Raw genomic sequence first — 20924 nt, forward strand, 5'->3', positions numbered from 1 at the left:
ATTGGCGGCAATTTTGGAGCTAGTACAAACAGAAATTCCACAACTCCAAAAACTGTTACAGACCCTAAGTGAAGAAAAGAAAGACCACAGGAACAAAACTGAAGAACTAATACATTCACTGAATGAATCAGAGAAAGAACTCGAAGAACTATTACAGGCACGAAGTGCACCACTGGAGCCACAGAGGGAACAACTAGAGGCACAACGTGAAGAACAAAAAGAACGATATGAGCAACTTCAAGAGGCATCAGAGGAGCAACAGGGGGAAGTACAACTGACCATGCAAGGAAAGCCAGATGCATTCATTGGGGAAATCAAGGAAGAACAGCAACAACTTGAGGAGGAAGTAGATGCCAAGCTAAAGCAGCAGAAGTATGAGGTGAGCGATAGTGTGACAGAGTGTGGACAGCATGTAGATGAACAACTGAAGACAGTTAATGAGGAAATAGTGACGGAGTGCAGACAGCATGTGGACAACCAGCTGAAGATTAGTAAGGGAATAGTGGCGGGGTGTAGACAGCATGTAGACGACCAGTTGAAGACAATTAGTGAAGAAATAGCGACAGAGTGCAAACAACATGTAGACGACCACTTGAAGACAATTAGTGAGGAAATAGTGATGGAGCGCAGACAGCATGTAGATAACCAGTTAAGCATGTAGTCAATCATGAGATGATAATTAATAAGAAATTTGAGGCTGTAGAGAAATATAGCACTGCTGAGCCTCAGGTTAGTGTACAGGGAGCGTATGAAGGGAATGGACAGTGTATGGTGAATTTTGACGAATCCTGGGCATCTGAAGATGGCATTACAGAGCTGAATAATCAGAATGCAGGAGTTGTAAGTCCTGGACTTAATTATGATGCCTCAGTTATTAGGCCCCAAACCAGTGACGTGCATGGCTATAATGGGGATCCAGTTAAGAAGAAACCTCAAGAAAGTGATGGTAGTGTATTTTGGGAAGCTTACCGTGCACAGTTTGAGTTATTTGCGGATCAGAATGGTTGGGATGATAAGAGGAAGGGTGGAGAAGACCCACCACTGAAGAAATGCAAGAGAACCTTGATGAATAGTGTGCGAGAAGACAGGACAGATGACATGCAGCATATTGGGAATGGGAATCATAGGAAGAAATGCAGCTGTACTGTAGTGACGGGGCTAGCATCGGACGAAGAAGACCTGAGGAGGATGCAGATGGAGGGTGCAGATTTGCAACCGGTGCTGGAGCTGCTGCAGCGGAGTTTAGTGCGACCATCATGGGCAGGAGTTTCCAGGTTGGGCCCTGCGACTGGAAGCTGCTGGAGTCAGTGGGACCTTCTTCATTGCAACGGACTACTGGAGCGTCAGTGGGAGACGCCCAGTGGCCTCAGCGAGTGTTGGCAACTGGTGGTTCCGAAGAAGATGAGGTCTGAGATCTTGGATAAGTCCCATAACCAGATCACTAGTTGGCACCTGGGAAGCCGGCTGCGACACAAGTTCTACTGGACTGGCATGCGTCAGGATGTTGAAGAGTGGTGTCGGACCTGTCATGTGTGCTGTGTCAAGAAGAGGACCAAGACCTTCCTGGAGGAGTGGACTTTGCGGAAGAGCTAGGACATCGTCAGAAGCGGCATAGAAGAAGTTGAAAGATAATCTTGTGTATAGTTAAATGTTTCATTAGAATTAGGGTTTATGTTTATGTTTGTAAATACTGTGTAGTTTTGTCGGGACGACAAAGAACTAGGAAGGGGGTAGTGTTATGAAGGGGGATTTGCCGGTTAGGTAGTCTCGTACCTTCGAGACGATTCTGGTACCGTAAGTTCGGTACGAGTCAGAGCTGCCAGTTAGCCTGCTGTTTGTGAGCGTAGTTATTTCGTAAGTTATGCATTAATTTAATGTGCTTTTTCTCAGTAATGTTTTATTTAAGCAATTGCTTGTTAAATTATGTAATTTAAGTTCGTATGGTTAATGATTTAGAGTGTTATGTAATGTAGGAAAACTCTAGCATGTTTTGGTGTCTCGTAGTTGGTAACTGTTGTTGCTAGGGGCTGATGCAAGAATATGTCCTAGAATGCTGGAGAAGTAGAAGTTTCGAGAGTAATGCAAGCTTATATAAGGATAGGGTAGAGACTGTTTTGAGTTTTGAGTCGGGTTTCAGTTCAGTGAGAATGAAGTGCAGTCGGTTTTGGTGCAGTTTGTGAAGAGTTGCTTTGCAAGCATTAAGTGTAATGACTGTCTGTGAAGATTGTATATTTTTGGTACTTGTGAAAACAGTGGCAAACAGTGACGGGTTATTGAAGTTTGTATATCAGTGGAACTTGAGAAGACAGTGAAGTGTTGAGCATTAAGTGTAATAACAGTTAGTAAAGTGTGTATAGCTCCAGTACTTGTCAGAACAGTGAAGTTGGAAAGAATTAAGTGGAATTACTTGGAAAATAAAGACAGTGAACTTTAAGGAGCCAGTGTTTATTTTAGCCTCAGCTGACCTTGTGTACTGCTCACCTAAAGGCTGACCATAAGAAGAACAACTCACTGGGTAACGTCCTTCCTGTACTGTACTACTGCTATTGGAGCCTGTGGCAGTGTGGGGACTGGGACGTAACACAAGCTTTAAGTGTACTAACAGTGAAGCGTTATTAAGCATTAAGTGTAATAGCAGTTAGTCAAGTGTGTATAGCTCCGGTGCTTGTGAGAACAGTGAAGTGAAGTTGGAAGGCATTACGTGGAATTATTTGGAAAATAAAGACAGTGAACTTTGAGGACGCAGTGTGTATTTTCGCCTCAGCTGATCTTGTGTACTGTACCCCTCAAGGCTGACCATAGGAAGAACAACTCACTGGGCAACGTCCTTCATGTACTGAACTTCTGCTGTTGGAGTTTGTGACAGTGTGGGGTCAGGACGTAACAATATTAATGTGTTATAGCAAAGAGATATTGAACAAGCATCCGTAGAGGAGTTATGACTCGAGATTACTGAAGGCCGAAAAGAGCTTAACCCCCTTAATATTTTAGCATCTTTCTTTTTATTTTCTTTTTTAAATCGTTACCAGACATTTTTGCTCATTTTGGGAAAGATCTTACTTATGAAGAGGTAATCTACGGCAGTCATCCCCGCCAATTAGGTGTCTCTTCTCACTCCACTGTGTAGTGCCACACATTTGATATTCATGTATGTGTTTAGTAGTACTGTAATTTTAAGTTAGATAGGGTGTAACCTGAATATTAGTTTATAAGTTCCTATCCTAAGTAGTAATTCATATGTTAATGATTAATGTAGGGCTAACTTTATTTTTTATATGTATGTATCTCTGTATCTATGCAGTGGGTGATGTAATTGTGGATGTTGAGCTATGGGAATTCCTCAGTCAAGTCGAGTAATGGATAACAGATGCGCGCAGCTTGTCCCCTTCCTTTGTGCGTCGTTGTTGGGCGCCGAGTTTTAAACCTTAAACAGAATAATGATGAATATACAATTCTTTCTGTAACCTAGTTGTGAAATGTTTGCTAATGAAGCTGCTAGAACCCAAATATGTAAGATTAACAGTCCAAACGGCCTAAATAATGTCATTTGTGAGGATTTAAAGGTCCCGTTTGTCTCGGCCGTCACTAGATGGCATGAGCTGCTCTCAGATTCAAAGTGAGATAGTGATAGAATCAGTATTTAAATTAAGTAAGGAATAAATCCCAAATTTTCCCCAATTCAATCAAAAGTCCTGGCGTCATGGGTACACTGCTAAATAAATTGTAAAGAGAATTGAAACCCACCATATTTCAAAAACACCATTTCATTTGATTTAGCAGTGGCGTTGCTAGCGCCCGACGAGCTCACTCGAGCCCCAGATGTCGTATATATTGGACGTTTGTTCAGGTGAGCCGTCCACATTTCTTCTTCCTCCCCCTCTTTTTCTTTGTTTAATCCAGACTTGTCATGGACTATATGAAATAATATTGTTGAGAGTTTAACGTAGTGACTCGAGCCCCAGACGTCATATCTAATGGACGTTTGTTCAGTCCCCCAGGCACCGGCGACGTCAGTGTGAGCACGACGTTTTTCCCATAGTATTGTCCAAGGACTTGAACATACACACATTACACTATCCATGAATTATTATTATATAAACCAAATGTATTAGTATTATTGATCTATCAAGTGAATCTTATTTTGTAAGAAAGAAATAGAAATTTGAAAGTGATATAATCTGGTAACGGAAGAGCGAAATTCAAACCCATTAACCGTTTTCTTGCTTCTAACTAAGGAAGTTAGGAGTGTGGAAGGGAACTTAGTGACTGTGAGCAATGAGGTAATTTTTGAAATGAACCTCGAGGCTAAACAAGCCCGAGTGATTATGTATTCTTAGTGATTATACAATGAATAGTACCTCGAGGCTAAACAAGCCCGGGTGATCACGAATTCTTAGTGATTATGTTTCTTTTCTGAATTATTCCTCGAGGCTAGACAAGCCCGAGTGATTATGTATTTCTAGTGATTATATAGCAATGATGATTATGAACTGTAAATAGTACTGAATTGATATTGGATTCTAGAAAATTACCTGATGAGAGTATATTATACGGATGAAAATGAACACAAGTAATCATTGTTATTAGTTCGAAGCTATGCCAGCCCGAACAGATAACCCTTGCTCGTAAAAAGGTCCCTGGCTTGAGGCTATTGTTGAGCCCAAGAGTAACTGTCAAAAAGAAAGTAAAGTACAATAACCTCATAAATCGTTGGTATGTATCAAATTGTTTCGTCTGGTAATAATGTTAGAGGATAGATCATCCAAAACCTTGGTAACATATACCATCTTCTCTCATACTAAAAAGGGTCATGTAATTAAAAATGTTTTGTGGAAACTAGCATCAAGTTATTAAAGTAGAGTAAAGTATATATCATTTTTTTTTCTTTATTGGTGTACCTAATCAAGGAAATTATGTCCTCAAGCCAAATTCACTCCCCTTCCAATTCAAGATTCCTTCGCTGAGGGAACGACGACCACCTGTGGTACTGACTAAATCGAAGCTCGGCCAAAAATTACAAACGCTACCACAATTCTTTATTTTCTTAAATATTTACCTTCTATTATACTAAGTCGAGTACCACTTATATTATCCATGGATGAGTTGATCAGTACCAACAACAGGTAAGAATATAAATATCGAGCATTACACTGGATGAAGAATAACGGTGGGGATAGTAAAAATTCTTACCGTTACACTGGTGACAACTGGTGGGATAACATTTCCAGCTCTTCACTGGTGGCAATAGCGGTGGGATATTCATCGTTCCCAAATTAGTGGCGTTGGTGAGAAAGTGAAGGGAAGTGAAGAGCAAAAAGAAGTGAGAATGCTAAGGGTAGCATTGATTGATCATTCCCAAATATCTCTGCCACTCTATATTCAGAACATCCTGGTAGTAATGAGGTTCAAATAGTGTACTAGTTGGTATTACCCCTGGGGAAGGGGGAAAGAATACTTCCCCAGTATCCCTGCTTGTCGTAAGAGGCGACTAAAGGGGGCCTTTTTATCTCCAGTCCGTCTCCTTACTGTCCTCTTCTGCTTTTCTGTCCTACCTCTCATCTTGATATTTCCATGTTTCCTAAGCTTAGTGCTAATTTTTCACTTTTCCTTCCTTCCAGCTTAGAATGTTAAGGGTTAGGTAGTTATATGTTTGCTAGACAAATATTACCCAGAGACAAGCATACACAAAACATCATACACTGTCTTGGGCAATACTTCATCGACTTTGGGACGTCACGAGGTATCGTCCTGGACAACGAAGGAGAGCACAGAAGGTTGGAGTCAATAGTTTGGTGTGGGTGAAAAAAGAGACCATACAGCCGGGTACCTGTAGAAAACTGAATGCCAAATGGGACGGCCCGTATAAAGTGATTGAAGTGCTGCTAGATGGAAGTGTTTATATCATTGAAAATGTATTTAGTGGAAAAAAAAATACAAAGGGCTGCTGAAAAGGTAAAACCATATTACGGTACCGAGGAATGGCTCTTAGAACCGCTGCAACAGGAGCTCGCCCGGAGCCTGAAGATGAGTGATTACCACCGCGAGTGAGGAATGCCCATGAGAGACTCATAGAGGAGTGTTAGAAAAGTAGATAAGTGCATGTGACGAATGTTGTGAAACATAACTGCTTAAAGTTATGTTCCGGGTGGACTCATCCCCGAGGAGTGGGTGTAAAAAAGGAAGAGAGAGAAGAGTTCCTGTTGGAACCGGGAAGTGCCTTACTTCGAGGGGAGTATATAATCCCCTCACCTTACAGTTAGCACGGTTTGTGAGGTAGTGGAGTCTTCAGGACAGAATGAGCGCTCACCTCTTGTGGGCGGAAAGCTGAAAACGAAAGGACAGAGTGAATGTGATTGCGAATGGAAGAGTGTAAGGAAGCGCCTCCCATGGTGATCTCAATCTCGAGAGACCCTGTTGAGCTCAGGTGAGCGACAAGCTATCCTCCAAAACCTGAGGCTGACTGGGGCATAAATTCCCTCATAACATGTCGAGTAAGGAGTGATCATACCTCCTAATGTAGTGAGTAAGCGACCTTCCGAGGTACGCATCAGGTGTTTAATGTGGACCGACAGGTGCCACCGATTGTGGGGAAAAGTATTTCAATTCAAAGTGTTCATAGCAGTTATAAGAGTAACAACATTCCATCCATGCACATGTCATAGAAAATTGACTTGGGTAAAATTTGTTTTCCGAACGTGGGAGCCATGTAGTGCCACACATTTGATATTCATGTATGTGTTTAGTAGTACTGTAATTTTAAGTTAGATAGGGTGTAACCTGAATATTAGTTTATAAGTTCCTATCCTAAGTAGTAATTCATATGTTAATGATTAATGTAGGGCTAACTTTATTTTTTATGTGTATGTATCTCTGTATCTATGCAGTGGGTGATGTAATTGTGGATGTTGAGCTATGGGAATTCCTCAGTCAAGTCGAGTAATGGATAACAGATGCGCACAGCTTGTCCCCTTCCTTTGTGCGTCGTTGTTGGGCGCCGAGTTTTAAACCTTAAACAGAATAATGATGAATATACAATTCTTTCTGTAACCTAGTTGTGAAGTGTTTGCTAATGAAGCTGCTAGAACCCAAATATGTAAGATTAACAGTCCAAAAGCCCTAAATAATGTCATTTGTGAGGATTTAAAGGTCCCGTTTGTCTCGGCCGTCACTAGATGGCATGAGCTGCTCTCAGATTCAAAGTGAGATAGTGATAGAATCAGTATTTAAATTAAGTAAGGAATAAATCAAAATTTTCCCCAATTCAATCAAAAGTCCTGGCGTCATGGGTACACTGCTAAATAAATTGTAAAGAGAATTGAAACCCACCATATTTCAAAAACACCATTTCATTTGATTTAGCAGTGGCGTTGCTAGCGCCCGACGAGCTCACTCGAGCCGCAGACGTCGTATATAATGGACGTTTGTTCAGGTGAGCCGTCCACATTTCTTCTTCCTCCCCCTCTTTTTCTTTGTTTAATCCATACTTGTCATGGACTATATGAAGTAATATTGTTGAGAGTTTAACGTAGTGACTCGAGCCCCAGACGTCGTATCTAATGGACGTTTGTTCAGTCCCCCAGGCACCGGCGACGTCAGTGTGAGCACGACGTTTTTCCCATAGTATTGTCCAAGGACTTGAACATACACACATTACACTATCCATGAATTATTATTATATAAACCATTTGTATTAGTATTATTGATCTATCAAGTGAATTTTATTTTGTAAGAAAGAAATAGAAATTTGAAAGTGATGTAATCTGGTAACGGAAGAGCGAAATTCAAACCCATTAACCGTTTTCTTGCTTGTAACTAAGGAAGTTAGGAGTGTGGAAGGGAACTTAGTGACTGTGAGCAATGAGGTAATTTTTGAAATGAACCTCGAGGCTAAACAAGCCCGAGTGATTATGTATTCTTAGTGATTATACAATGAATAGTACCTCGAGGCTAAACAAGCCCGGGTGATCACGAATTCTTAGTGATTATGTTTCTTTTCTGAATTATTCCTCGAGGCTAGACAAGCCCGAGTGATTATGTATTTCTAGTGATTATATAGCAATGATGATTATGAACTGTAAATAGTACTGAATTGATATTGGATTCTAGAAAATTACCTGATGAGAGTATATTATATGGATGAAAATGAACACAAGTAATCATTGTTATTAGTTCGAAGCTATGCCAGCCCGAACAGATAACCCTTGCTCGTAAAAAGGTCCCTGGCTTGAGGCTATTGTTGAGCCCAAGAGTAACTGTCAAAAAGAAAGTAAAGTACAATAACCTCATAAATCGTTGGTATGTATCAAATTGTTTCGTCTGGTAATAATGTTAGAGGATAGATCATCCAAAACCTTGGTAACATATACCATCTTCTCTCATACTAAAAAGGGTCATGTAATTAAAAATGTTTTGTGGAAACTAGCATCAAGTTATTAAAGTAGAGTAAAGTATATATCATTTTTTTTTCTTTATTGGTGTACCTAATCAAGGAAATTATGTCCTCAAGCCAAATTCACTCCCCTTCCAATTCAAGATTCCTTCGCTGAGGGAACGACGACCACCTGTGGTACTGACTAAATCGAAGCTCGGCCAAAAATTACAAACGCTACCACAATTCTTTATTTTCTTAAATATTTACCTTCTATTATACTAAGTCGAGTACCACTTATATTATCCATGGATGAGTTGATCAGTACCAACAACAGGTAAGAATATAAATATCGAGCATTACACTGGATGAAGAATAACGGTGGGGATAGTAAAAATTCTTACCGTTACACTGGTGACAACTGGTGGGATAACATTTCCAGCTCTTCACTGGTGGCAATAGCGGTGGGATATTCATCGTTCCCAAATTAGTGGCGTTGGTGAGAAAGTGAAGGGAAGTGAAGAGCAAAGAAGTGAGAATGCTAAGGGTAGCATTGATTGATCATTCCCAAATATCTCTGCCACTCTATATTCAGAACATCCTGGTAGTAATGAGGTTCAAATAGTGTACTAGTTGGTATTACCCCTGGGGAAGGGGGAAAGAATACTTCCCCAGTATCCCTGCTTGTCGTAAGAGGCGACTAAAGGGGGCCTTTTTATCTCCAGTCCGTCTCCTTACTGTCCTCTTCTGCTTTTCTGTCCTACCTCTCATCTTGATATTTCCATGTTTCCTAAGCTTAGTGCTAATTTTTCACTTTTCCTTCCTTCCAGCTTAGAATGTTAAGGGTTAGGTAGTTATATGTTTGCTAGACAAATATTACCCAGAGACAAGCATACACAAAACATCATACACTGTCTTGGGCAATACTTCATCGACTTTGGGACGTCACGAGGTATCGTCCTGGACAACGAAGGAGAGCACAGAAGGTTGGAGTCAATAGTTTGGTGTGGGTGAAAAAAGAGACCATACAGCCGGGTACCTGTAGAAAACTGAATGCCAAATGGGACGGCCCGTATAAAGTGATTGAAGTGCTGCTAGATGGAAGTGTTTATATCATTGAAAATGTATTTAGTGGAAAAAAAATACAAAGGGCTGCTGAAAAGGTAAAACCATATTACGGTACCGAGGAATGGCTCTTAGAACCGCTGCAACAGGAGCTCGCCCCGGAGCCTGAAGATGAGTGATTACCACCGCGAGTGAGGAATGCCCATGAGAGACTCATAGAGGAGTGTTAGAAAAGTGGATAAGTGCATGTGACGAATGTTGTGAAACATAACTGCTTAAAGTTATGTTCCGGGTGGACTCGTCCCCGAGGAGCGGGTGAAAAAAAGGAAAGAGAGAGAAGAGTTCCTGTTGGAACCGGGAAGTGCCTTACTTCGAGGGGAGTATATAATCCCCTCACCTTACAGTTAGCACGGTTTGTGAGGTAGTGGAGTCTTCAGGACAGAATGAGCGCTCACCTCTTGTGGGCGGAAAGCTGAAAACGAAAGGACAGAGTGAATGTGATTGCGAATGGAAGAGTGTAAGGAAGCGCCTCCCATGGTGATCTCAATCTCGAGAGACCCTGTTGAGCTCAGGTGAGCGACAAGCTATCCTCCAAAACCTGAGGCTGACTGGGGCATAAATTCCCTCATAACATGTCGAGTAAGGAGTGATCATACCTCCTAATGTAGTGAGTAAGCGACCTTCCGAGGTACGCATCAGGTGTTTAATGTGGACCGACAGGTGCCACCGATTGTGGGGAAAAGTATTTCAATTCAAAGTGTTCATAGCAGTTATAAGAGTAACAACATTCCATCCATGCACATGTCATAGAAAATTGACTTGGGTAAAATTTGTTTTCCGAACGTGGGAGCCATGTAGTGCCACACATTTGATATTCATGTATGTGTTTAGTAGTACTGTAATTTTAAGTTAGATAGGGTGTAACCTGAATATTAGTTTATAAGTTCCTATCCTAAGTAGTAATTCATATGTTAATGATTAATGTAGGGCTAACTTTATTTTTTATGTGTATGTATCTCTGTATCTATGCAGTGGGTGATGTAATTGTGGATGTTGAGCTATGGGAATTCCTCAGTCAAGTCGAGTAATGGATAACAGATGCGCACAGCTTGTCCCCTTCCTTTGTGCGTCGTTGTTGGGCGCCGAGTTTTAAACCTTAAACAGAATAATGATGAATATACAATTCTTTCTGTAACCTAGTTGTGAAGTGTTTGCTAATGAAGCTGCTAGAACCCAAATATGTAAGATTAACAGTCCAAAAGCCCTAAATAATGTCATTTGTGAGGATTTAAAGGTCCCATTTGTCTCGGCCGTCACTAGATGGCATGAGCTGCTCTCAGATTCAAAGTGAGATAGTGATAGAATCAGTATTTAAATTAAGTAAGGAATAAATCAAAATTTTCCCCAATTCAATCAAAAGTCCTGGCGTCATGGGTACACTGCTAAATAAATTGTAAAGAGAATTGAAACCCACCATATTTCAAAAACACCATTTCATTTGATTTAGCAGTGGCGTCGCTAGCGCCCGACGAGCTCACTCGAGCCGCAGACGTCGTATATAATGGACGTTTGTTCAGGTGAGCCGTCCACATTTCTTCTTCCTCCCCCTCTTTTTCTTTGTTTAATCCATACTTGTCATGGACTATATGAAGTAATATTGTTGAGAGTTTAACGTAGTGACTCGAGCCCCAGACGTCGTATCTAATGGACGTTTGTTCAGTCCCCCAGGCACCGGCGACGTCAGTGTGAGCACGACGTTTATCCCATAGTATTGTCCAAGGACTTGAACATACACACATTACACTATCCATGAATTATTATTATATAAACCATTTGTATTAGTATTATTGATCTATCAAGTGAATTTTATTTTGTAAGAAAGAAATAGAAATTTGAAAGTGATGTAATCTGGTAACGGAAGAGCGAAATTCAAACCCATTAACCGTTTTCTTGCTTGTAACTAAGGAAGTTAGGAGTGTGGAAGGGAACTTAGTGACTGTGAGCAATGAGGTAATTTTTGAAATGAACCTCGAGGCTAAACAAGCCCGAGTGATTATGTATTCTTAGTGATTATACAATGAATAGTACCTCGAGGCTAAACAAGCCCGGGTGATCACGAATTCTTAGTAATTATGTTTCTTTTCTGAATTATTCCTCGAGGCTAGACAAGCCCGAGTGATTATGTATTTCTAGTGATTATATAGCAATGATGATTATGAACTGTAAATAGTACTGAATTGATATTGGATTCTAGAAAATTACCTGATGAGAGTATATTATATGGATGAAAATGAACACAAGTAATCATTGTTATTAGTTCGAAGCTATGCCAGCCCGAACAGATAACCCTTGCTCGTAAAAAGGTCCCTGGCTTGAGGCTATTGTTGAGCCCAAGAGTAACTGTCAAAAAGAAAGTAAAGTACAATAACCTCATAAATCGTTGGTATGTATCAAATTGTTTCGTCTGGTAATAATGTTAGAGGATAGATCATCCAAAACCTTGGTAACATATACCATCTTCTCTCATACTAAAAAGGGTCATGTAATTAAAAATGTTTTGTGGAAACTAGCATCAAGTTATTAAAGTAGAGTAAAGTATATATCATTTTCTTTTCTTTATTGGTGTACCTAATCAAGGAAATTATGTCCTCAAGCCAAATTCACTCCCCTTCCAATTCAAGATTCCTTCGCTGAGGGAACGACGACCACCTGTGGTACTGACTAAATCGAAGCTCGGCCAAAAATTACAAACGCTACCACAATTCTTTATTTTCTTAAATATTTACCTTCTATTATACTAAGTCGAGTACCACTTATATTATCCATGGATGAGTTGATCAGTACCAACAACAGGTAAGAATATAAATATCGAGCATTACACTGGATGAAGAATAACGGTGGGGATAGTAAAAATTCTTACCGTTACACTGGTGACAACTGGTGGGATAACATTTCCAGCTCTTCACTGGTGGCAATAGCGGTGGGATATTCATCGTTCCCAAATTAGTGGCGTTGGTGAGAAAGTGAAGGGAAGTGAAGAGCAAAAAGAAGTGAGAATGCTAAGGGTAGCATTGATTGATCATTCCCAAATATCTCTGCCACTCTATATTCAGAACATCCTGGTAGTAATGAGGTTCAAATAGTGTACTAGTTGGTATTACCCCTGGGGAAGGGGGGAAAGAATACTTCCCCAGTATCCCTGCTTGTCGTAAGAGGCGACTAAAGGGGGCCTTTTTATCTCCAGTCCGTCTCCTTACTGTCCTCTTCTGCTTTTCTGTCCTACCTCTCATCTTGATATTTCCATGTTTCCTAAGCTTAGTGCTAATTTTTCACTTTTCCTTCCTTCCAGCTTAGAATGTTAAGGGTTAGGTAGTTATATGTTTGCTAGACAAATATTACCCAGAGACAAGCATACACAAAACATCATACACTGTCTTGGGCAATACTTCATCGACTTTGGGACGTCACGAGGTATCGTCCTGGACAACGAAGGAGAGCACAGAAGGTTGGAGTCAATAGTTTGGTGTGGGTGAAAAAAGAGACCATACAGCCGGGTACCTGTAGAAAACTGAATGCCAAATGGGACGGCCCGTATAAAGTGATTGAAGTGCTGCTAGATGGAAGTGTTTATATCATTGAAAATGTATTTAGTGGAAAAAAAAATACAAAGGGCTGCTGAAAAGGTAAAACCATATTACGGTACCGAGGAATGGCTCTTAGAACCGCTGCAACAGGAGCTCGCCCCGGAGCCTGAAGATGAGTGATTACCACCGCGAGTGAGGAATGCCCATGAGAGACTCATAGAGGAGTGTTAGAAAAGTGGATAAGTGCATGTGACGAATGTTGTGAAACATAACTGCTTAAAGTTATGTTCCGGGTGGACTCGTCCCCGAGGAGCGGGTGAAAAAAAAGGAAGAGAGAGAAGAGTTCCTGTTGGAACCGGGAAGTGCCTTACTTCGAGGGGAGTATATAATCCCCTCACCTTACAGTTAGCACGGTTTGTGAGGTAGTGGAGTCTTCAGGACAGAATGAGCGCTCACCTCTTGTGGGCGGAAAGCTGAAAACGAAAGGACAGAGTGAATGTGATTGCGAATGGAAGAGTGTAAGGAAGCGCCTCCCATGGTGATCTCAATCTCGAGAGACCCTGTTGAGCTCAGGTGAGCGACAAGCTATCCTCCAAAACCTGAGGCTGACTGGGGCATAAATTCCCTCATAACATGTCGAGTAAGGAGTGATCATACCTCCTAATGTAGTGAGTAAGCGACCTTCCGAGGTACGCATCAGGTGTTTAATGTGGACCGACAGGTGCCACCGATTGTGGGGAAAAGTATTTCAATTCAAAGTGTTCATAGCAGTTATAAGAGTAACAACATTCCATCCATGCACATGTCATAGAAAATTGACTTGGGTAAAATTTGTTTTCCGAACGTGGGAGCCATGTAGTGCCACACATTTGATATTCATGTATGTGTTTAGTAGTACTGTAATTTTAAGTTAGATAGGGTGTAACCTGAATATTAGTTTATAAGTTCCTATCCTAAGTAGTAATTCATATGTTAATGATTAATGTAGGGCTAACTTTATTTTTTATGTGTATGTATCTCTGTATCTATGCAGTGGGTGATGTAATTGTGGATGTTGAGCTATGGGAATTCCTCAGTCAAGTCGAGTAATGGATAACAGATGCGCACAGCTTGTCCCCTTCCTTTGTGCGTCGTTGTTGGGCGCCGAGTTTTAAACCTTAAACAGAATAATGATGAATATACAATTCTTTCTGTAACCTAGTTGTGAAGTGTTTGCTAATGAAGCTGCTAGAACCCAAATATGTAAGATTAACAGTCCAAAAGCTCTAAATAATGTCATTTGTGAGGATTTAAAGGTCCCGTTTGTCTCGGCCGTCACTAGATGGCATGAGCTGCTCTCAGATTCAAAGTGAGATAGTGATAGAATCAGTATTTAAATTAAGTAAGGAATAAATCAAAATTTTCCCCAATTCAATCAAAAGTCCTGGCGTCATGGGTACACTGCTAAATAAATTGTAAAGAAAATTGAAACCCACCATATTTCAAAAACACCATTTCATTTGATTTAGCAGTGGTGTCGCTAGCGCCCGACGAGCTCACTCGAGCCGCAGACGTCGTATATAATGGACGTTTGTTCAGGTGAGCCGTCCACATTTCTTCTTCCTCCCCCTCTTTTTCTTTGTTTAATCCATACTTGTCATGGACTATATGAAGTAATATTGTTGAGAGTTTAACGTAGTGACTCGAGCCCCAGACGTCGTATCTAATGGACGTTTGTTCAGTCCCCCAGGCACCGGCGACGTCAGTGTGAGCACGACGTTTATCCCATAGTATTGTCCAAGGACTTGAACATACACACATTACACTATCCATGAATTATTATTATATAAACCATTTGTATTAGTATTATTGATCTATCAAGTGAATTTTATTTTGTAAGAAAGAAATAGAAATTTGAAAGTGATGTAATCTGGTAACGGAAGAGCGAAATTCAAACCCATTAACCGTTTTCTTGCTTGTAACTAAGGAAGTTAGGAGTGTGGAAGGGAACTTAGTGACTGTGAGCAATGAGGTAATTTTTGAAATGAACCTCGAGGCTAAACAAGCCCGAGTGGTTATGTATTCTTAGTGATTATACAATGTTTGAATAGTACCTCGAGGCTAAACAAGCCCGGGTGATCACGAATTCTTAGTGATTATGTTTCTTTTCTGAATTATTCCTCGAGGCTAGACAAGCTCGAGTGATTATGTATTTCTAGTGATTATATAGCAATGATGATTATGAACTGTAAATAGTACTGAATTGATATTGGATTTTAGAAAATTACCTGATGAAAGTATATTATATGGATGAAAATGAACACAAGTAATCATTGTTATTAGTTCGAGGCTATGCCAGCCCGAACAGATAACCCTTGCTCGTAAAAAGGTCCCTGGCTTGAGGCTATTGTTGAGCCCAAGAGTAACTGTCAAAAAGAAAGTAAAGTACAATAACCTCATAAATCGTTGGTATGTATCAAATTGTTTCGTCTGGTAATAATGTTAGAGGATAGATCATCCAAAACCTTGGTAACATATACCATCTTCTCTCATACTAAAAAGGGTCATGTAATTAAAAATGTTTTGTGGAAACTAGCATCAAGTTATTAAAGTAGAGTAAAGTATATATCATTTTTTTTTCTTTATTGGTGTACCTAATCAAGGAAATTATGTCCTCAAGCCAAATTCACTCCCCTTCCAATTCAAGATTCCTTCGCTGAGGGAACGACGACCACCTGTGGTACTGACTAAATCGAAGCTCGGCCAAAAATTACAAACGCTACCACAATTCTTTATTTTCTTAAATATTTACCTTCTATTATACTAAGTCGAGTACCACTTATATTATCCATGGATGAGTTGATCAGTACCAACAACAGGTAAGAATATAAATATCGAGCATTACACTGGATGAAGAATAACGGTGGGGATAGTAAAAATTCTTACCGTTACACTGGTGACAACTGGTGGGATAACATTTCCAGCTTTACAACTGGAATCGCCCGGATTTAATAGGAATAAAATAAACGGTACAAAGCCATACCGAAGGGGTCAAGAAATGCGACAGGGCAGCTAAAGAATGGATGTGAGAGAAAATTGCTTAAAAATTTCCCTGCAGTGTTCAAGGCGTCAACCATGAAACAACTTCATTTTCTCTTCGTAAAACACGGATTCGTTTTCTGTCATAAAATTGATAGCAAATTAAGAAAAAGTTGCAAAATTATGTTCGTGAATTTAACCCCTTCACAACAAGCAGTCTGAGCTAAAGCGATGAAACTCGTCCGGGGGGAACAAGAAGATATACGCCATCGTGCTTAAGAAGTTAATGATGTGCAATTATACTCCAAGTCACATATCATTAAACTGCTAATGCGTCTTCCTCCCTGCACCATTATCATCAACTAAAGACAGTTTGCTAGATGAAGAAGATTTCTTGTATTTCTCTACATTTTGATATACTGAATAGTAACTCTTTCACAACCAAGGCCTCTCTCTCTCTCTCTCTCTCTCTCTCTCTTTTATTATATGGTCACTTCTGATATCCCCAACGATTTTACTTTGATTCTGAAGATGTGGAATTCATTAATCCCCCTCAGTACGAAATATCTCTTCATGATTCGATAAAATAATGTTAGTAGGAGTAGCAGTTAAGTATAAAATCAAAGTGACGTTCTCGGCAGTTCCCTTTCATTCTGTCAGCTGCAGCTTCCACTCATTCCATCCTTGTAGGCTGCTGGGTTGCCACTCCAGTACCCTAAATGTCCTCTTACTGTCTGTTCTATGAGGGACCTGATTTTCGCATCCCCATTTTCGCCTTTTATCAAACCTATCTGTATCCAGGCTCCTCAAACCACTGAAACCATTTTTTTTTTTTTTTTTTTAATGTGAAATATGGACATAATACTATCAGTGTCTTTATTAAAAGCAAGGTTTCTTTTACTCCAATCAGAGATACAGTCTGAGTCAGAAATTAGTTGTGCCGTAGCCTTATCTTTTATAATTGTTGGGGGGACGCGGTAGCACAGTGGTAGCGCGCTGGACTTGTGATCGGGGGATTGCAAGTTCGAGCCTCGCCCGGGCTGCCGTGCCGGGAGGGGTAGCTCCCTCCTGTAACCCTAGCGGGGCTATATAGTCCAATACAGGGCTTAGCTCGGGGGAACTCCATTTCTCCCATTTTTTATGATTGTTGAAACGACATTTGTGATGGGCGCTGTAAGAAGTAGATGGAAAAGTTAAGGATGAAGTCATTAGCATTGAGTGAATAGGATTAGATAGGCAGCTCAGAAGGTCGTTGATGAATAGAAATAAGTGAGTAGGTTCCAGGACAGAGCCTGAGGAACACCGCTGTTGATAACTCGAGGAGATGAACATTGTCCGTCTACTGGTTCGACAGTTGCTAATGGACGACCAGAAAGAAAGCTACAGAATACAAACCATAGGAGGGCAGTTTGGAAATTAAAGATTACTCCTAGACTTGGCTGACAGCCTTTGAGATGATAAGTGCAATGACTAAGCTCTTGTCAAAGCCCGGAAATAAGGCTGACCAAGAGTCTGAAAGGATGGTGAGAAGATAAGAAAGGGAGCATCGCTTGCGGCAGAACCCATACTAACAACTGGAATGAACGTTATGATAGCAAAGGAGTTTTAAGACTTTTTGTAAAGAATTAAAAAAGAAAAAAAAGAGAGAGAGAAACTGGATATTAAAGCAACTGAGCAATAGTGAGAGGGATGGGAATGGTCACCCTTTTTGACGACAGGTTGATTGAGAGTGAATCTCCAGCAAGTAGGGAAATACAGTTCAAAAGACAAAGGCTTAGTCAGGGAGTAAGCACAAAAGCACAGTTCTTGGGGACAGCAGAAGGGACCCCATCAGGGTTATGCACCTTATCAGTACTGAGGACAATGAGGGCAGGAAGAACTTGAAGAGAAGAAATGTTAATGTTTATCACGAAGGAGTCAGAGTGGGGAGGAGATGGAGAAATATCACTCAAGTATCCGAAGTGGAAATGGAGCAGGAAGTCTAGGCACAATATTCTGTCTATTCAGTAGAAGCAGCCACAGAACCATGAAAACGGGATGAAGGAAAGAAAGTAACCAAGTTAAGTTGTTAGAAAGGTGGTAGGGCGCCAGAAGGAGCAGGAAGAATTTCAGTCGGAGTTCGGAGCATTTACTACTTACGTAGAAGAGACTAGGCACTATTCTGGGCAGAAACATATAAGAGACGAGATTCAGGGATGGGTTTATGTTGCCACCTTTTGTAGGACTCTTCCTCATTGTGGATAACATTAGAACAAGTGATAATAAATCATTCCTGTTTTGTTTCAATCAGAGGGAAAGGAAAGAGAACGCATACTTCTTTGTACAACAGAATAACCTCAGTAATGAGCAGAGCACCTATTCCCGGAAAAATCAAATGAGTACTGGCTGAGGCAATCCCAATCTGCAGGTCCAAAGTGCCACAGCTGCTGCTTCATGTGAGGCACCACAGATCTTATTGGAACAATAGGATGTGATAGAATTGTGGTCGAAGGAAACATGGAGAATAAAAGTTGACAGAATATCCAGAAGGAATACTTGTAAGAAAAAGGTCAAGTATATTGGAACATTCTCCAAGGTGGTCAGGGATACGGGTAGAGTGCTGTACAAGATGTTCTACGTCATAAAGGATAAAAAAGATGTAGGCTTGTTCACCACGTGAATCAGTAAATGGAGAGGAGAACCAAAGGCGGTGGTGAACATTGAAATCACCTCGACTGGAGACTAGAGAAAAGAGAAACTGAAAGAATGTGTTCCACCTTATAAATAAGATAGTCAAAGATTTTTTTTTTTTTTAGTTGATAGAATTAGGAGATAAGTGAACAGCACAGATATATTTAGTTCGAGAGTGACAGGATAGCTGAAGTCAGAGTGTAGGAAATTGAAAGGATTCAAGTTTAGGAAAATGAGAGCAAGATAATGTTGTTGCATACATACAATATTCAACCACCTTTAGTTTCGAAATGAGTATAAGTAGGAGGATATAGAGAAGGCTTTGCTATATGTACAGTAGCATCAAACAGCTAAGTCTCACTGAGGAACAGGTGAAGCACAGATGAAACGAGGTGGTGTTCAGCTGAGGAAATTAGAGAAAAGAGAGCGAACGTTTCAGAACTGATTAGTAAGAGTCAGACAATGGCACAACGCATCTCGTTTGGTTGTCACCGGAAAATGAGGCTGATATAGCGGCAACAGGAACAGCAGTAAGTGTTCTCTAACTGTATATTCCATACTCCTGGAGGTCCGTGTTATTTGTCAACAACGGGTTTGAAAAAATCACAACTTTTTCCACACATTTGGGTCAGTAACTTTTTGGAATTGACAAATCAACTATATACGTACCTATGAAACCTTAAGTGTTTCACGGTCCGCCAAAAATTACGTAGGGATTTCAGTTTAGTGTGAAGAACAGAACAAATATCATTAAGGCTATGATTAATTTTACAACGATTCAAAACATTTAGATTTTTTAAAATAAACAGCGGTTACAATGGTGATGATGATATTGACTGACAGCGACGACGAAGACGATGATCATGAAGATGATAACCATTTCATTGCTCCCCTCTGCTTGGCCAGGCGTGATTATGAAGATGGAGTGTTTTTCTGGAGCTCCTGACGGGAAATCATCCCTCTGGGGTACTCAATCTGCACACCGATGCGACCCTCCTCTCACCTCCACACTTATGACCCCACAAGAAAACTGCGAAAACTACATTAACCAAAGTAAGGAATAAGACAGACAGTATTAGTAACTGAGAAAATGTGGATTCTTCCAAAAACTCTTTTATCGTATGATAGTTATCCCTCTCATAATTCACAAAATCTCCATGTTTGTTTCATTGTCCGCTCATCATGTCCACAATTTTTCGGAAACAATGTTGAATACCTACGTGAATATAACTATGGCCACAAATGTGCCTAAATAATGTCTAAAACCTTATTTAAGTGTTGACAACAAGTTCGCAGGTGTCCATGCCGCTTTCGTGTTCTGTAGGATCACCATTAACACACAAGAGGATACCGATACGCAATGGACAGAATAAAGCCCAGAATAAAGTGCGTTACGAAAACTTTAAAGCCACTTATAAATACCTCCCAGTGACAGCTAGCTATTGTTCTTTTGACCCCTTTCAGTTGGATGCCGCATTTTTCCATTTTATTCATGCTACTAACACAGTTTAATTTTTCACTGTGTGTGGGCTCTCCTAAGATGAACAAACTCATTTATAGATGCGAGAAGATAAATTAAGCAACATCCTCGGACGGAAGCGGTTCCCTTCTTGAATCCTTTTGTTAAAAATTTAATACTTCTTACATGCAGACTGAGTAAATCAAGGAAGACTTTTTAAACTGGAGGGGTTAGATATAACCTTAATTGATTCTTTTAGACTAAGATTTTATTTAAAACAATTGACTGTGGTAGTATGGTTAAAATGAAAGATTCATCCCCATAGTGATGAAGGTATTAAAATTGATAGATGCTGAGTCTAGTGTGGGAGTATGAACATTTACGGTGTGATGCTGTGATAAATGTGAGGAAGGTGGAGGGTTTTGTAATTCAGTGCCATGGGGTGCTGAACTTCACAGTAACCTTAACATGGATGTAACTGGCTGTTGCATTCAGTGTGATACTGGATAGTTTTACCTGGTCAAGAGAAATCATAAATGTCGAAGGAAAGACCCTGCCAGTACCACTAACCCGGTAAGTATTATGTGTTGGTTTCCAGCATTTTGGTTTCCTTGACTAAAAGGTCGTCACTGGACCTGAGGAGACTAAAAACATCATTAGCCCTTTTACGTATTACTGACTCTTGGTATTTTATTCTAGCTACAGACGGACCACTTTTTTTTTTCACTGTTGGGCGTCAAAAGGTACTTACTTCAATCAG

This window comes from Coenobita brevimanus, chromosome 4, assembly GCF_032717465.1.
Source record: "Coenobita brevimanus isolate Jiangsu-jjx chromosome 4, ASM3271746v2, whole genome shotgun sequence".
NCBI lineage: Eukaryota > Metazoa > Arthropoda > Malacostraca > Decapoda > Coenobitidae > Coenobita > Coenobita brevimanus.